The 19,232-nt window shown below is 40.4% G+C and overlaps 1 long non-coding RNA gene across 5 annotated transcripts; it reads right to left on the bottom strand.

Moving 5' to 3' along the window:
* Positions 1-363: 363 nt before the first annotated feature.
* On the bottom strand, positions 364-18,496 carry LOC138990265 (uncharacterized). 5 transcript variants are annotated; one of them, XR_011466384.1, is made up of 4 exons: positions 18,383-18,496; positions 7,986-8,154; positions 7,016-7,215; positions 364-2,348 (listed from the first exon to the last, which is right to left on the bottom strand). It is a non-coding gene; the product is annotated as an uncharacterized lncRNA (long non-coding RNA). The 5 variants fall into 5 exon arrangements; XR_011466385.1 differs by having other exon boundaries at positions 7,016-7,194; XR_011466383.1 differs by having other exon boundaries at positions 7,016-7,194; positions 7,986-8,047; positions 18,383-18,470.
* Positions 18,497-19,232: the final 736 nt, after the last annotated feature.

Genomic DNA, 19,232 nt, shown 5'->3' with positions numbered 1-19,232 from the left:
CTCTTCTCAACACTGGTGGTCTAAAAAATGACAAAATGTTCCAGATAGTGTGCTTTGAAGATAAACATGATATTGCTGACAGAACTTATTCCTAAATTCTTTGGTTCTTCTGTTGATCTTACTTCCTCATAAGAGGTAGTTACCACCCAAGTGTAAAAATAGATGCCATTTTTGGCTTTTCTGAGAAGGTCACTTCTTTCATTTTGACTATATTCATATGGAGCAGATCCCACATAGATAATTTATGGTTAAAATAGAGCATTTAGGAGCTCAGTTTATCTTTTTTATTGAGATGTAATTCATATATTAGTTTTATAAAGATTCAATATTTGTATACATTGCCACATGTATAACGATCTTCACAATAAGTCTGGTTAACATGTCACCTCACGTTGCTGTTGTTCAGTTGCTAAGTTGTGTCCAACTCTTTGCAATTCTATAGACTGCAGCACACCAGGCTCCTCCATCCTCTACTATTCCCCGAGTTTGCTTAGATTCAAGTCCATTGAGTTGGTGATGCTATCTAACCGTCTCATTCTCTGTTGCATCCTCATCTCATATAATTACATTTTTTTTCCTTTTTATGAGAGCTTTTAAGATCTATTCTCTTAGCAACTTTAAAATATACAATTATTAACTACAATCACCATACGCCCATTATATATACCCATGACTTAATTGTTTTGTAACTTTAAGTTTGTACGTTTTGACTTTCTTCACCCATTTCTCCCACCATAGATTGCTTCTGGCAGGCACCAGTGTGCTCTCTGTTTCTATGAGTTCAGGTTTGTTAGATTCCACATATTAGTGAGTTGATACAGTATTTGTCTTTCTCTGTTTGGCATATTTCACTTAGCATAATACTGTTAGTATCAATCCATGTTGTTGCAAATGGCAAGATTTCACTCCTTTTTATGGCCGAATAATATTCCACCATATGGATATGCCATATTTTCCTTATTCATTTATCCCTCAGTTGATACCTGGATTATTTCCATGTCTTGCTATTGTAAATAATGTTGCAATAAACATAGGAGTGTTTATATCTTTTCAAGTTACTATTTTCTCTTTCTTTGGATGAATACTCAGGAGTGAAATTGCTAAGTTGTATGGTAGTTCTATTTTTAATTTTTTGAGTAAACTCCATACTAAGGAAACCATTTTCCTTAGTAACTGTACCAATTTACATTCCCACTAACAGGCTTTCCTTTTCTCTACATCCTTGGCAACACTTGTTTTTTGTGGTATTTTTGATAATAGCCATTTTGACAGGTGTGAGGTGGTATCTCACTGTGGTTTCAATTTGCATTTTAGCAGTTCAGAGTGTTTATAGATGAGGCTAAACATTAACTATCCAGGTATTGCTCATCAGTTCTGTATCTCTCATTAGTCTTAAAGTTTTTAATCCTAGTACTTCCTCAATTACCTTCTTGCTTCAGAATGATCAGTCATTTTGACACCCAGTATCATCTTTCAGTTCTCTTCTGTAGCCCTTCTTCCCTTTCACTTTTTCCACATTCCATATTAAAATTTGCATGGTGGTAAAGGCCATGAATCCATAGACTGCAGCACACCAGGCTCCTCTTGGAGCTAGGCCTTGAATCCTAGCTCTATCACTCACTAGAATGGGACTTTTGCAAACAACCCACCCTGTCAGTTTCCCTGTTCATAGAATGGGGATTATAATGCCAATCTCATAGGATGGTGGGAAAGATGAAATAAGATAATGCAGGTAAAGCACTTGGCAGAGATCTGACATGGGAAAGATACCACCAAATGGTACTTACTGCTGTTTGTCTTTCCTTTTATTTGTCTTTGGATTGTTTCATAGCTTTACCTGAACATCAGTTCAATTGAAGGAGGGAAATTGAAGGGGAATTTTAAAATTAAACAGCAGAACCAAGAGTTTCACAGTAATCTACTGGATATTAATTGAACACAGAAACATAGGCTGCCTCCTCTGAGATATACTGCCTTGAGAAAGAAGGAGATTCTTTCATGGATGTTACCAAAGCCAAACAAAATAATTATTCTTTCTCTCCAGGTATGGGTTTCTGATATCATTTCCATTTCCAGGGGAATTGAACTTAAGTAATTAATAGAATGTTATCTGTATAACACTGTATAAATACCAACAAACAAGTCCCACCAAACCCCCAAAACAGAAAATTCAAGCCCAGTCCTAAGGCACTCATGCTGTTATTCCCTCCACCCCCAACTATCACCAGGCTGGCAGTAGGGTGGGCTGGTGGTAGGAGGAACATGTGCTGCTAACACGTGGTTTCTTCAGGGAAGAGGTCATACTTTGGTTGTGAAGAAGCACTATTTCAGGTCCTGTATTTAGTTTACTACAAAAAAAAAAAAATATGGTGCATTAAAGGAAATAGAACTTAAATGGGGATAAAAACCCATTTAATCAAAGCATTTAATTCTCTAATGAGCATAAAAATGTCCCCTTCCTGGAAATAACTGAAATGAAATAATTGAAACTTTTTGAACATGTTAATTGGCTTTCTCTGCTTGCTTCCTCACAGGCTTACTCAGTGTTCCTGAAAATTCTCAAAGCAACCCTCCTGTATATCTTTAATCTTGCTATTCCTGGACTGGAGTCCCCTCTCTGTACCTCTCCACGAATCCTAAATAGTTCAAGGTCTTGCTGGCATTTCTGTTCCTCCTGAGACCTCTCTTCCTCCTGCTTTACCTTTTCATTGCTCTCTAAATTGTTTCAGTTAAACTTTAAACCATGTAGGAGAGCAAGGACCATGTCTTGTATTTTAAAAGTGCCACATCCCATGTGGTAGCTGGGTGTAGTTCTGGACACACTAGATATAAACTGAATACATTTTGTCTGATGGTTTGAAGACCTGCCTTTTACTTGACCAGAAATTCAGACAAATTTGGCAAGACGTTTATCCCTTTCAAAATGTGATTAATAAGACTTTATGAAAAACTCTGGTCTTGTATGTTTTAAAATTTCCCTGCTCATAGAATTCTCTGAGGCTCATACAAAGCAGCTGTGGATAGTGATCACGAGGTGTACTTTCACAAGCAACAGGAAAAGCAAACAGATGCAGTTGAAACCCATCCGAAAGAGTAAAAGGTGGTGGAAATATCACACTAGGAAATAAATTCATAAACACTGTAGACTTCGCTGTTACCCCTGAAGAATCATCCCAAATATACTAGATAACAACCTCAAATTCCTATGACGCTAAACAAGCAGAGCTTCTGGAAAATAATCCCTTTTGTCTTGCCTGTTTTTCTTGATTAAACAAGAAAAACAACATGGAAATGACTGGCAAGGTAGTGGCCAAAGGAAAAAGGAAAACCCCAAACTCAGAAGGCCACGAGTGTGAGATGACCTTTTCGTTTACTCTCTGCTTTTTATCTGCTGCTGTTTGGGATTCAGGAAAGACAGCTCTTCATGTTGTCTCAGCTGCATCTGCTGTAGCTTTTCTTTCCATTTCTAAAAGTCTCTCAGCAGATTCTATCATCTAAAAAAACAAAACAGCACAAACCCATAGATAACTTCCTCCTGGTTTTAAACCTGCCACATTTTGATGTCAGGAAAGAACAATTCTTTCTTTTTACTCCTCTCTCTTCAATAGTAGCTTTGGATGTGTGCTTGTCTCTTAAAGTTTTCTTATTTCAGGGTATATACGTGATGTTCTTTTTTCAAATCCATGTTAGATAATACAGATAAGGATGGTTTCTACAAATTACTGCATAAATCATTATAGTAGCTACATGAGAGGTTGTTAGATGGATTATTGAAGATGAAACACTATTCTCATCCTCTATTCTCTTGGCAGAAATGGTATTTGTAGAGGCAAGTAGGCTTGGCTTATTCTGTTACAGATTTAATCCTTCTTTTCCTTCTTTCTCCTCTTGCCTTCCATTTCTCCCTCCCTGCTACACTATTCTCAGCCTGCTATGCAGTGATTCTAAAGTATAATGACCTCCCAGTGTCTTCTTAATATTTGCCCACTTCATATAAGAAGCAGGACAGTGGGCCTTGGTTTGCTGCTTTCTTTAATATTGACGTATTTAGCAGCATTTTAGCTTATGGACACAAACTCAGAATTTTTTAAAAATTTGGCTTCTATATTTAGCTCGACTCTTCAGTGTCACATAGATTTTCCACACATTCTAACATGCATTTCCCTCCAGTCCTCACTGAATTAAATCTCACTGCTCTTTAGTTCTCATTGATGGTTCTTTCCAGGAATGGTATCATATTAAATTTTTAAAAATACGTGGGAAATAATTTGACTTTTAGAAGCTATGTTTTGATTTTGAAAGAAAAATGGATGTGATTTTTTAAAAACCCCTTCCCCAACTATTTGAGAAAAATCAGAAAGTAGCAGCTAAGTGGTGGTTACTATGTGCTCCAGTATGTAATGAGGAAAGTAAATAATCACTCCTAAAGGCCCAGGCATTTGCCTCCCATTATAGAGACAAGTGATAAATAATACATTATCTGTAGTACTGTGTCAATAACATTATCAATAATATTAACTAGAATTGTAAACACCCTTGGTGATGATGGTAAACACCCTTGGTGAAACTAGCTTTGATACCCAAATGTAATAAGAACAGGGCAACTAAGGGACTGAAGTATCCATAAACAGGGAATGAGAGAAGGGCCTTGGACTGTTTATTTTGCAGAAGAAGAGATTAAAATGAGATGTGAAAGAGGGAGCAAACTCTGTCCACATTGTTCCTTCAGGCTTGTTGGGTTTGTTGCCTTCTAGAAATAGTCCAGCAAAGGTTGAGCAACTAGACTTCTGGAAAATGACAAACAGAGTTCTTTTCCTGGGTGAGAGCATGGGGGATGGTGTCTGTGGTCTGTGCATGAGATATGGGGAGAGTTCCAAGTTGCTAGTTGACGTAAAGGCAGGATGTTACTGAGATCGCTGATGGTAGTCTGCACTGAGCGTTTCCGATGGCTTAAGGCTGTGAACCCATTTCTTGTTGTGGGTTCCCCTGTCTCCTGTGTACTGTGAGTTGTGAGGTTGAGGTCCCGGGTGGCCAACAGGGAAGTCTGCAAATCTGCACTGGAACACCGGGTAGCAGGGAGAAGCACCCAGCAAGTTGGGGCTGAATATTTGGTTTGGTCAACTCATAAGGGAATTTGTTTATTGACACCAGACTTGCCCTGTTTTTCCACTGGGATCACAAGAGCTTTCCTCTTGTTAACTTTAGAGAAGTTGAGAAGGTGAAGGTCAAAGCATTTGTGCATGGTAAGTTGCTTTAGTCATGTCCGACTCTTTGTGATCCTATGGACTAGCCCACCAGGTCCTCTGTAGGATTCTCCAGGCAAGAATACCAGAGTGGGTTTCCATTTCTTTCTCCACGGGATCTTCCCTACCCAGGGATTGAACCCACATCTCTTATGTTTCCTGCATTCGCAGGCAGGTTCTTTACCACTAGCGCCACCTGGGAATCCTTTGCGGAGGTTGTCAAAGAACACTTATAAAAGCTATAGTTAGTTCGTGTTAGTTGTTCAGCTGTGTCTGACTCTTTCCGACCCCATGGACCCCACCAGGCTCCTCTGTCCATGGAATTCTCCAGGCAAGAATACTGGAGTGTGTGGCCATTTCGTTCTCCAGGGGATCTTCTGACCCAGGGATCAAACCCATCTCTCCCTCACTGCAGGCAGATTCTTTACCCCTGAGCCACCAGGGAAGCCCCTAAAAGCTATAGACCCTTTCGGTAAGCCCTGAGCATGGTGTGAACATCAGTTGGGACCTGTGTGTTGTCTGAGGACCTGACTGTCTTGGAGGCTTTCATTGTTCTGTCACAAGGCATCATAGACATCCTTTCCTGTGATGGTTTTGTTGTAGCTAATAGGAAGAAAAGAAACGGCAAGTGTAAGCTTGGGAGAGTGAGAGAAGTGGTATGAGAAATACATAGATGTACTGAGAGGAAAGGAGTGGAATCAATGTAGGATGAGAATTTGAAACACAGAAATGGGAGAGGAAGAAAAAGAGATGTTCTTTGGATGCTTACAGATCAAAGAACTAGAACTTGAAAAGGAACTTGACTTATAGAGACAAAGCATATTGAATAAGTAAGAGAAGAAGCAATGGAAATAACTTTATCTCTTCTTTCCTATGAAATAGAACTCTCCTTTGTTGAAAGATGTATTATCTGGTCTACTGCCAACCTCCAAGCTCTAGAAGTAGGCACTTGTGATATTCCTTGTTTCAATCTAGGAACCTGGTGGATAAACCATAGTGATAACATACTTAAAGTAAGCTTGATTTTTTAAAAAAATCAGTTAAAGATAGATTTGCATCCAGAATTTTACATTGGTAGAAACCAGAAGGCTTAAGGAATCCAAGAAAAAGAGATTTTGTTTTCATTTAACATCATTTGATTGGAAACACAAGAACCGAGAGGTGGTTTTTAAAAACTCCTAATGACAATAGTAAAATAAGTGTGACTAATGTCCTGGAGTGAAGCCAGAGACCAGTATATGTCCCAGTTTCCTGGGATGAAGGAAGGATGCTCGTATTTGTGGAAAGGGAAAGGGAAGTCATACTTATGGAGTGCCACACACTAGGCTAAACACCTTACATGTTCGATCTCATTTATTCATCACAACCCTGCAATTCAGCATTATTATTGCTGTTTTGCAAAGGAGGAAACTGTGGTTCTGTCACTTAGGAAAACATATATAAGGGCCATAAGTAATTTTTTAAACTATGTCTTTCATTTATTGGGTATCTGGGGTTTGGAGTCAAGTGTAAGGTTTCTATAAACTTGACTTGCAAGGCTGTGAGATTTCTTTTGAGAAATTGTCAGCTCCTCCCTTCTGTGAGAGTATATTGACATCCTACACTCCCTACTGCCACTACTCGGTTGCTACTCATCTCAACTAAGATGGCAAGAAGAGCTGGAAACCTCCAGGTCATGATGTCCTGCCATTCTGAAACTTCACCTGCAGCTTCTGATGGTAACACCTGTTGAAACCTGGTTAAGCCTATAGTTGGACAAGGGGACAACTTACCCATCCTTCTCTTGACTCAGGTTAAGCAGCTCTCACGCTTGTGATGGAGAGTCCCTGCGGAAGCATCTTGGAATTGATGTCTCCCTCCTGGAAAGTCCCATGTCAGGATGTCTTAATGTACTGAATTGTGTCTTCTCCTTCTACCAATTCAAATGTTGAAGCTTCAACTCCCAACATGACTGTATTTGGAGACAGAGCCTCTGAGAAGGTCATAAGGATTAAATGAATCATAAGGGTAGGGATTAATCTAATAGGTCTGGTATCCTTATCTCTCTCTCTCTCTGCCAGTACACAGAGGAGAGGCCATGTGAGGACATGGCAAGAAGATGGCCATCTACAAACCAGGAGGAGACGCATCACTAGAACCAACCTTGGCAACACCATGATCTTGGACTTCTAGCTTCCAGTACTGTGAGAAAATACATATCTGTTGTTTAAGTCACTCAGTCCATGCTATTTTGTTATGGCAACCTGAGATGATTAACATAGATGATTTCTGCCAAAAAACTGTACCTGTGATAAGGGATTGAACACCAGTAGTTTCTTCGGCATGAGGTGCCAGAAAGCACTGTGAGATGGTGGGGTTGTGAGACAAAGAAGGAAGGAAAACCAGTGAAAAGTGTGGTCATGAGTGAACTGGACTATGTGGAATTGGATCTCAGTGTTTCTGGGGAGCTTCTGAAGGATTGTGGAACACATCTCCGAATCCTCTTATTGCAGAGTATTTATCCATCTACTCCTCTCCCCCAGTCATTGAGTGTCCCCCCCACAACCCCAGAGCAATTTCCAGCCTGCCAAGATCCACAGCCAGCGCAGGCAGAGATGTAGAAAGCCATTTAAGCATGAAGAGTCAAACAGTTATCTCTTGAATAGGCCAAGAGTGACCTTCAAAACGAATGTTAAATTTCCATCTTAAAAAGAAATCACTATACAATGTGTGCAGTAGATACTTCACTCCATCTCTACATACCTTATCCTGGATCCTTTCCAGTCATGAGCTTATCCCATTTCTGCAACTCATCCTCTCCTGAACTGCTCAGGTGTGGAGTAATATTTCCGAATGGAGGAAAAGTCACAAATGTCCTCATGTCAGAATCTCACCATCAAAAATTCCCACTGTGAGTTAAAGAGTTTTGTTTCTGGTAGGATGGTATAGACAAACAGTTGATAAGTGCTAGCCTGAGAAGCTTAATTCAACTGAAATTCTCCTGACGAAGTCCCTGCCACTACCTAGCACTGATTTGACAAATTTCTCACCTTTGGAATTTGCGCTTTATATTAAGGCATTATGCCCAGCAACAGGCTAACTAAGGGCATATTTCAAGGGGAGGGGTGAACAACACAAGGGTGCATTGTTTCCCATTGGCCCCTATTATCAGAGCAAAATGAAGAAGTGCAATTGGTTGTATTTGTTGGGAGAGAGAGATAAGCAGACAAGCAATCCTGGGCTCCTTGATAGAGAGAGGGTAACAGCAGAACTCTGGTTACTACACCCTCTTCCTGCCCATCACTATTGCTGTTCTGCCTTGGACTCCATCCCAAGTGAAGTGTTCTTCCCACTAATTGTTTAATGTGGCTTAGTCATGTTTTCCTCAAAGAAGGCACTTGGCTTGAGTGTATGTGGTGAAAATTTTCTTGCTTTCCACACCTCCCTCCCTTCTTTTCTCACTCGCCTCCTGTTTCTTTCTCTTTGTGTGCTTAGTCGCTCAGTCGTGTCCAACTCTTTGTAACCCCATGGATGGTAGCCTGCCAGGCTCTTCTATCCATGGGGATTCTCCAGGCAAGAATACTGGAGTGAATTGTCATGACCTCCTCCAGGGGATCTTCCCCACCCAGGGATTGAAGCCAGGTCTCCTGCATTGCCAATGGATTCTGTACCCACAGAGCCACAAGTCACATAAAAAATATTGACATTATCTTTAAAAAAAAAATCATACTTGCTCACCATAAAATATCACACAATGCTGAAAAGTATAAAACTGCAATGATTATAAATATCTTCAATTACCTACCAGAAATAACTTATGGTTATTTCAGACACCTTTCTGTATATATTAGAAAGATAGATACATAGAGATATAAATACTTATAAAAAATGGAGTTATTCTCCATATGCTACTTGAAAGTGATATGCATTAAATTTTATCTTGTTAATAATTTAGCCAAAAAAAAGAAGAAACAGAATTAAATGAAGTATTGCTGAAGTTCAGATAAATTTTCACTGTAAGGCAAATTGGTTCTCAAGGTATCTTGCTAAGAGGATACAGAGAATGTAGTCGTTTTTTTTAAAAAACTACAGAATTAAATTTTGGATAGTATCTATTGCTCTGAATATTAGAAAATTAGCACACTTCCCCCCTCCAGCTTTCACCTGGATGCCAGTTTTGAAAATTATTCATATTATAATTTTTCTATTTTCAAGATTTTTGAGATTTACGTTTATGCATAGTTCTATGATGCTGGGAGGGATTGAGGGCAAGAGGAGAAGGGGACGACAGAGGATGAGATGGCTGGATAGCATCACTGACTCGATGGACGTGAGTCTGAGTGAACTCCGGGAGTTGGTGAGGGACAGGGAGGCCTGGCGTGCTGCGATTCATGGGGTCACAAAGAGTTGGACACGACTGAGCGACTGATCTGATCTGATCTGATCTGATGTACACACTGATTTGATGTTTACCACCTGTCTGTTCTTTCCAAAGTAATTTATTTTTGTTCATTTTTATGTTGACTGGATCTTACCTTTCAATATTTAAAAAATCTTTAAATTAAATTAAAATTTTTTTGGGGGGAGCAACTTGCGGGGTCTTAGTTCCCTGACCAGGCATCAAACCTGGGCCCAAGGCAGTGAATGTGGCAAGTCCTAACCATTGGACTGCCAAGGAATTCCCAGTTTTTCATTTTTCTTTCCTTTCAGGTCTTATGGGTTATAGAGTTTCCAAGTTCTTACCCAAACTGACTCTCAAGACTATAAATATTATCTGAAATTGAGAAATTTTGTGGAAAAATTTGGGATCTATCTGATTAGTTACTTGCTTTTTATGCCTAGATTTAAACAATGTTTGTTAATTTTTAATGGCAGCCAGGTACTTTTCCAGGATGTATACTGCCATTGATCATACTGATAATGTTTTTACAACTGCATGTTTTACTCTAATAATTTGTACCTGGAAGGATCTAGTTCAAGGAAATTTATTTATTTTTCTAGGATATCTTTGTACATTTTCTTCTATTCCATTTTTCTGTTCTGTCTTCACAACAATTATGTGTATGTTCATTTTTAAATCTAGCTTCCCTATGTATCACTTTTTCTAGACATTTTAAGTATATTATTCCTCTTTTCTATCTCATTTTGTTTAATTTTCTCAAGACTACTTATTATGTCCCTGAGGATATTTTCAGTTGTTCTTATTCCATTTTCTTAATTTCTTCTTGTGTAGCATCTACCACTGAAATGTTGTTTTCCACTTCCATTTATTTTCTGAGCTCTGCTTTCTTGGATATGATATTCTTCTATAATTTAACAAGCTCTTCTTTGTACTGTTATGATGACTTTGTCTTTTCTATGAGGCCAAGGAGAGCTGTTTGTCTCTTATCTTCATTATCTTTCTTTCCCCTACTCACTCCTCATAACTGAATAGAGCCAGTGGTTTCCTGACACACTGATGCATTTGTGTGTCAGAACTGGGGTTAAGGTGAGACAAGCAAAGTGCCTGGGGTGCAAAATTCAAGAGCAACAGACTTTCAGGGTCTCCCTGGGCTCCTTACTTGCCTCACCTTACTCCTGGCCCTAGTTCGTATGTGCGTGTTTGTGTGTATGTAGAGAATGGGTGTTGGGGGTAACACTGAATGGGTAGCAGTGGTGCAGTAAGTCATGGATACCTGCTGACCGCCTTAGGGTTTCTTGTCTTGGAGACTTTCTCCCTTCCCAAAGTTGACACTCCCTTTTTGCCTAGGGACACAATTTTCCTGTGTTTTTTCCCTATATAGAGAATAGTATAGTGAACAGCAGTCATTTGGATCACAGGCTCACTGTTCTCTGCCCATCACTCTTTCCTCTCCTCCCTCTACTCTGCTTCACTTCTGCCTACTTCCCTTGGGTAAGAGGCTGGATCATCCCATAGAAAAGGTAAGGTGACATGCTTTCACTCTGAGCTCCTTATCCTTTCTCCAGTTTTGTGATATTGCTCTATGACTGTCCGGGACCATTCCCTGCCTCTCTCATCATCTGTTTTCATGTCAAGAACACATGGTTTCAGTTCAAAGATTACTGGCTGTGACCTTCACTTACTGTAGGGGATGCCTTTATCTCACCTAACATCTGAGAAACTGCGCACGTACGCAGCTAACTGACTCAGTCCAGATTGCACAGTGCCTGCAGGTTGGCTCTCGGATGTGTGATTTGTGGTTGTGATACTGCCCATGTTTTGCAGAAGTGGGAGCTTTTCCTCTGTATTTTTAGATATTTTTGTGGGTTTCTCTAGGGTGGCAAGCTGAGAAAAAGGGCTTTTATGCTATATTCAGCAACAGGTGGCACAGGAGTTGCAAGGTAGTTACTGGTTAATTGTGGATGACCTTTAAAAAGAGGCATAGTGTGAAAGGAGATGGGCAGGATCCAGGAAGGGGCACTGTTGTTGTTTAGGCTGTGACTTCCACAAGGTACCAACACTTTGCTTTTGTACAGGCTCCAAGCTGAAATTAGGGACATTGATTAAGAAGGGAGGAAAATTTCTCTTAGCTTTTCATTTTTGTTACAAGGAAGGGGGGATGTGGAGGGCCTTTTCCAAGGCTAGGACTGAAGATTCCAACCACAACTAGTGCGCAAAAGTTGATTACTTCTGCATTGTCATTTCCAGACATAGATACGCTGTTGTGATTCACCCAGTGGGCCAGTCATGTCATATAGTTTGCCCATCGTGGACATGGGGTCTCCTTAGAGCTAGATTGTTGCTTGTCTGGGTCTTTCCCAGGCTCTTCCTTGGACTGCCTAGGCTCTAAACCTAAATAATTTTTTTTTTTATTTTAGCAAAATAGACTAAATTAATTTAGTTTATACTTTTTAGTCATAAGAAGAAAGCAACATACTACCCCAAAGACAATCATATTTAGGAAAAATGTCTTTTCTGAAACTTGATTATTTTTGTTGTTCCATGATAGAGTTAAAAACAGTCTTCTGAGGTTCTTGGGAATTGACCAATGGGCATTTTCAGGGCTGATTGTAGCATCTCCTTTTCTGAGCCTTGTTAGAAAAGTTTAAATAGGAATAAGTTAGCCTAGTTTGAAATCATTACTGTCCGGAAGAATGTAGGTTTTTAGACAACTTCTTGAGATTATTTCCAGATCTATGATTCAATGGTAAGTACTCCCCAAGTTTTCCAATGTAAAATTACTATTTATAGAAAAACCAAGAAAGAAGGAGTTATGGTAGATAATTTCTTGTAATATTTTTGGTGATCCTAGACCAAGTCCTTTAAAAATTTTTTTTAGCAATTCATTTGACACACTAAGTGCACAAATCTTTTATTTTTCTGTTAAATACATTGGTCTCACTTATAAAACATGATCAGTGGTATTCATAAGCTCTCAGATAATTCTGTCATGTAAATAAATAACCTTTCCTTTAGGTTTGAGACTGTAAAGAATCTGCCTGCCATGCAGGAGACCCAAGTCAGGAAGATCCCCTGAGAAGGGAATGGCTACCCACTCCAATATTCTTGCCTGGAGAGTCAGTCCCGTGGACAGAGGAGCCTGGTGGGCTACAGTCCATGGATCTCAAAGAGTCGGACACAACGAAGTGGCTGACATTTTCACTTTCTTTTTTTCCATTCTTGAATAAATTGCCTTTAAGTGTTCATCTAGATTTACAGTCTTTTGAGTCAGTACATTATTGAGATCATCTGTGGATTTAGTTTATATTCCCCATTTTCTCTTTTTTGAATATATTAATATTTAGTTTCAGTGTGCATCATATCTGCTTAATTTTAGTTTTGAATAGATGTAGTAATAACATTTTTGAGATTTACTGTTCATTTCTTTTTTAAATATAAAATTTAAACATGCATTTTCTTTCATAAGGAATCACATCTTGTGCTTCTGAGTGATTTCCCCCCTGCCCCCATTCCTCCCCACTTCTTTCTATTGTCATCCATTACTTCTGTCTACATCCCTTCTCTGAATCAGCATTTGTTTATTTGGGAGTGTGAAAGTGAAAGCGTCAGTTGCTCAGTTGTGTCTGACTCTTTGTGATCCCATGGACTGTAGCCCATCAGGCTCCTCTGTCCATGAAATTCTCCAGGCAGGAAAACTACAGTGGGTTGCTATTCCCTTCTCCAGGGGATCTTCCCAACCCAGGGATTGAACCCAGGTCTCTTGCATTGCAAGCAGAGTCTCTACTGCCTGAGCCACCCTTGAAGTAGTTGTATATAATTAATTGCTTTGCTGCTGATGGGATTGACCACATGGCTCCCAAATTTGATGTTGCAGTGGGCCAACACTTTTGATATAATCCAGACAGTACTATGAAACTGATAATATTAGGTGAAGCAATGGAGAAAAGGATCAGTACATGTAAAAGAATCAATTTTTGCGGGTTCTAATCATCTTGCTTTTATTTTCTTTTATCACTCTGCTTCTTTCTTTTTCCTTTCCCATAGGCTACTTTGATCATGATATTTTTTATGGCTCCTCTTTCCCATAATCTGTTCTCAACTAGGATGATTGCCTAGCACCGAGTAAGAAATTTTCTCCTGTGAGCCTTCTCTCTCATCAAGCTCAACTTTCATTCTTCTCAGGAGATGGATTACAGAAGGAGCAGATTTAAAATTCACTGCCTGCTCATGAATAAACATGGTAAAGAGAGCTGTTGAGGTAAAGTTATATTACAAAGTATTTGTTTAAAAAACTCATCCTTTTGTTCTCATGGAATTTCTCTCTTAAATTCACTTTGGCAAATAATAACAACCATAAAAAATAAATACACCCAAAGGCCTTAATAAAAAGGGAGAACAAATGCACAGCATTTTATGTCATGAAAATAATAGCTCTGGGAAGTCCACTGGAATGTCCACTGCTTCAGCCTGACCTTGGCTGTTGGATTTCCAATGTTTCCCCTCAAGTTCTAGATGAACTGTGAGTGCATGCGTGCACGCAAGCTCACGTGTGCCTGAAACACATCTGCTGACTAGAAGTTGGTGTATTGAGATTTCGTGATGGTTTTTGTTCATCAAAGTGCTTATTTAAGACAAATGAAGTTAATGACAGTCCACTCACCTCTCATTCTGCCCTCCTCCTCAATCTTTATTTCCTGGGTAATAGGAACTTGTTCTTCCCGAACAGTTTTGCTGCAATTGGGAACTATGGCCACTTGATGTGAAGAGCTGACTCATTGGAAAAGACCCTGATGCTGGGAAAGATTGAAGGTAAAAGGAGAAGGGGGCAGCAGAGGATGAGAGGGTTGGATGGCATCCCTGACTCAATGGACATAAGTTGGAGCAAACTCCAGGAGATGGTGAAGGACAGGGAAGCCTGGCATGCTGCTGTCTATGAGGCTGCAGAGAGCTGGACACAACTTGATGGTTGAACGACAGCAACTATACTAATGTGTGTTTGGAAGCCATTTTATTATTTTTAAAGTGTTTTTTAAAGTGTCTTTCTACCCTTTTTATTCCCACTAGACTTTGAAAGAGTCTTAAAGAGCATTGCCACTATCTGCATTTATAATCACCAGTATTTTTAAGCTTTTTTTTTTTTATTAGAACACTTGACTGGGCTCTTTGGTTGTTACCAAAAAATAGTGGAAGTAGCCATTCATTTTCTTAATGTGCCAAATGTTCTAGTCCAAGCTAAATATCATGGCTGGGATAGATTAAGGGAGAAGGACTTCTTTTTTTTCTTACTTGGTATTTCTTATATATTTAAAAACATATTTATTAATTATAATTGGAGGCTAATTACAATATTGTGGTGGTTTTTACCATACATTGACATGAATCAGCCACGGGTGTACATGTGTCCCCCCTGCCCCGAACCCCTCTCCCACCTCCCTCCCCATTTCATTCCTCTGGTTGTCCCAGTGCACTGGCTTTGAGTGCCCTGTTTCATGCACTGAGCTTGGGCTGGTCATCTATTTCACATATGGTAATATACATGCTTCAATGCTATTCTAGAGGAGGACATAGAATTCTGAGAAGCAGGCAGGGTTCCTTGTCTTTGCACAGACTGGACCAGGAGTCCAAAGACTTGCCTTTTAATTTGTCTCTGACACTAACTAGGTGTCTTCATACCGCTTCACCTTTTGGAATCTTTGTCTCTTTGTTGACTAGGTTAGTTTTAGAGGAGAACTGCTTCAATCTTGTTTTTCTCCTGCTTTCAAGCCTCTCCCCAGCTTGTTGAATTAAAGTCCAACTCTGTGCTTGGCATCCGTGGCCCAGAGCCTGCCTTCCCGACCGGGTCTGCTGTGAAGCTACGGCAGGCACCTACTCTGTCGTGGGTGGCGTGGTTCCCTAGGGCTCCCCTGGCTCTTTCGTCTCAGCCTGGCCTGATTGTCCTTCTCACTCTGCCGTGTTCTCCTACAGTGCACACACTGCTTTCCACCCAGCAGCTGAAGGCAGAAGCCTAGCTGTTCGTTTTTACATTCCCTCAGCATCCCTCACCAGTTGATCCTTTGCCACTCCATCCTATTAATTTCTTCTGCTTAAAATCTTTTCATGCATTTCCTCTGTATTCCATGTGCTAGGTTGAGTCTCCTTTGTATTGTACCTCAATTGTTGCCATAACTCCTAATGCTTTTTGCTTCAGTTCTTCCCTTTAAATCTGTTCTCCATTCTGCTGGCCAGGTGATCTTTGTAAAATGCAGTTACAGTCCTGCATGCAGTCCTTCAGTGCGTTTCCATTAGTCTATGGAAAGTAACCAAAAGCTTTTCACAGCCCACTTTGTATTGTGGTTACATGTGCCTTTGCTTTGTCTTGCCTCTTGATTATGAGCTATCAGAGAGTGGGGCCTATGCATTACTCAGCTTTTTATTTCCCAAAGCTTCTAGCAGAGCAGCTCACATTCTAGTAGGTGTTTGCTGCATGCGTGTTATGTGATTCTATCAAATAGAACTGATATTATCTATTGTATCTTTCTCAAATCCGAAATATTGTATGGAAGACTTTCGGTAAAATTAAATGGATCCATCCTCAGCAATTAAAAAAAAAAAGCCTGCATGAGTCACATAATCATAAGTCCATCCGAAAACTTTTTCTTTCTATGAATAAAAACTCATCTTTATGTAAATGATGTTCCAGTCATGATGAACTGTTGCAAATCTCAGAAACAATGACGGAGCTCTCCAGATAAAAGTCCAAAGAAGGTGAAGCTGGGATGCAGTCTGTCTTTGGAGCTCTCAGCAGCAAATAGGGTGGCAGGACTTGATGAGAGCACTGTGCTAAGTGATCCTTAAGGACTCAGCAGACTATAGGGCTCCCTACCGACAGCCAGCAAGCCCTTAATGGGCATCCCAGAGGGGCTTAATCTTCCATGTGCTGTACTCAGACACAGTCATGTCCGACTCTTTGTGACCCCATGGACTGTTGCCCGCCATACCGTCTATACCGCCACTCAAGAACCTTTGCTCTTGGCTAAGATTACTTGGTAAATCTGCAAAGTTGATTGGCCCACAGCCAGAGTTCAAATATTCTCTTTCTCATCAGTTTTTCCTTTTACATCTCCCAGGCATGGATAAAAGCTGAGATGGGCCGGCTTGAGTCCTGGTCCACTTTAAGCATTATTTCACCAGAAAAAACAACTCACCGTTGCCCCTCTTAAAGAGATAAAAACTCCCCTGCTTAGAATTCTGTGACTCATGCCACTTGGACACAACTACATTCTTTCTAGGGCGGAAACCCTGAATTCAAGTGCAGCTGGCCAAGTTGGGGAAGAACTTTAAGCTGTTTCTGGGAAAGAACTTAAGTCTTCTTACTGATGATGAGAAACAGTTTTTAGTCTTTGTGAAGAGTTAGAAGCAGTATGCTGTTGAATAATAACCTCGGGGCCAGCCAAAGAATGTTTGAGTGGTGTTTTGATTACCATTAAGTTTTTTCTTTTTTAGTGTAACCTACTAAGTTTCTGAATTCTTGTGATAAATGTAATTCTGGAGAAGCATCAAAGGGGAAGGAAGTACAGATGGGAGTGAAAACAGGGAAGGGTTACCAGATATTTGTAATAGCAAAGTGTCTTTTTGCTAAATAGTTTTGTAGCTAAAGCCACAATTTTCTGTGTAGTTGGGGATAGATGCCATATTTTCTTCCTATATGGCGGGATCTAAGCTAGCACTCAGCCCACTTGATAGACCTCACATAAACCCTGCAAGATGAACAAACTCTAACTGCCAAACAGAATCTACATTTGCCTCAGAGACCGATGAGTATTTATTCAGTGCCCCTAGTAGAATTACTTAGGGACTAAAATAAAGCTGTGACAAAGCAGGAAAGGCACAGCAGTGAGAAATGCAGTGTTTAACAGAAGGGATGTTGACAAAACAGGACTGATGCTAAACTCCCTTGGGCAAGTAATCATCTCTTCGAGCCTTTCTAAATCACGGAAGTGTGTTGTGAGTTTTTTCTGGTCTGCATGTTTTCTATAGTCTGCTGAGGCCTTGAGGATCGCTTAGCACAATGCTCTCATCCAGGGTAAAGGGGATCTAAAATGAATGTCATTCAGCCTTATTATCTAACCACAAACTTTGTGCCTTGGACCTGGAGACTCCTGAGTGCCTGCTATGGTTGAAGGTCCCAGGGGGCAACAGTTCAGTAGCTAACTGAGGCTTTCTTTTGTGTACATCTTGCCAAAATCCCTTAAGAGCATCTTTACCGCCGGGCAGTTTTCAGGATGAATCCTTTTCAAGTGTAAAATAAACAGGGGTTTAAAAATCTTCCCTTCTGTTGCAGACAGAATTCCAGCTGTCGGTTTCTTCCTTCCCTCCAGCAAAAACAAAGTGAGTGACTTGTATCCATTTACAGGCCACAGAGTTTCACCTTGGTGCTCCCTTTACTGGTCGGGATGCATTCCTTCTGTTGCATTTCCTGCATCAGCTAGCTTTTCATCTTCCTGCCTCCCTCAGTGTTTCCCCTACTCATTGTAACTCTTCAAGCCCTTAAAAGTTTTCCTATTGCTATCGCTTGCTAATTTTTTTGGTTCATTTCCCCAATATTACCCTTTTCCTGCCAATCCACCATGCTGCCATAGTTACCTTTACAAAACACACCACAAGTTTTATCTGCCTTAAGCCTGCTTAAAACTGGTGATAAGTCCCTACTGTTTCCCAAAGTGTATGGGATAAAGTACCAGCTCCTCGGTGTTGGGGTTTGAGGCAGAAGCTTACTTACCGTTCTTCCTTTCCAGATTCAGAATCAATTGTGTGTTCGACACACAAGCCAGATGGAGATGAAAATGCAGTGTTCGGCTCACTACTGATCATGCTGCACTGGGGCTTGGGCCAGAGGCAGGCTAAAATATAACTTCCTGGAACCTTTGCCTTGAACTTACCCATAAAGTTCAGGAGGAGCTGCTGGAGAACTTCTGGTAGAGGTTTTGACGGGGCCTGGGGACAGCCTCAGGGGTTGAGCAATCAATCACAAGCCTGTTTGCAGGGCTTGCTGAGTCTCTGGAAATAACACTTCCTTAAAATCTGAAACATGTAAAATATCATGTAGGAAACGAGTTGCCAGTCCAGGTTCGATGCACGATGCTGGATGCTTGGGGCTGGTGCACTGGACGGCCCAGAGGGTTGGTATGGGGAGGGAGGAGGGAGGAGGGTTCGGGATGGGGAACACATGTATACCTGTGGCGGATTCATTTTGATATTTGGCAAAACTAATACAATTATGTAAAGATTAAAAATAAAATAAAATTAGAAAAAAAAAAAAAATCTCAGAGGGAGGTCAGCCTATTCAATGTCTGGAAATCCAATAGGCTAGCAACTAAGACACAGTCATACCACAGCCTGATCCTTGAATCCAACCTGCTTTCAGAGTTCCTGATTAGCCCACTTGGAGTTCCTATTTCTTAGCAATGTCTTTACCTGTTTCCCTCTTGGTCCCTGTTCTTGGAATAGGCTGGGATAATGAGATGGGGTTTATCCTCCCGGAAGTTGCTTTAAAATGATGACATCATAGTCTATTTCAGGTGGGAGCATATAGCCTGAAGTACTTGGTGAGGTCTGGGGAAATTTGGTTT

The sequence above is a fragment of the Bos mutus genome, chromosome 12 (genome assembly GCF_027580195.1).
Source record: "Bos mutus isolate GX-2022 chromosome 12, NWIPB_WYAK_1.1, whole genome shotgun sequence".
NCBI lineage: Eukaryota > Metazoa > Chordata > Mammalia > Artiodactyla > Bovidae > Bos > Bos mutus.
Note: the sequence above shows the minus strand (reverse complement) of the source record. Positions and strands in the feature narration are given on the sequence as shown.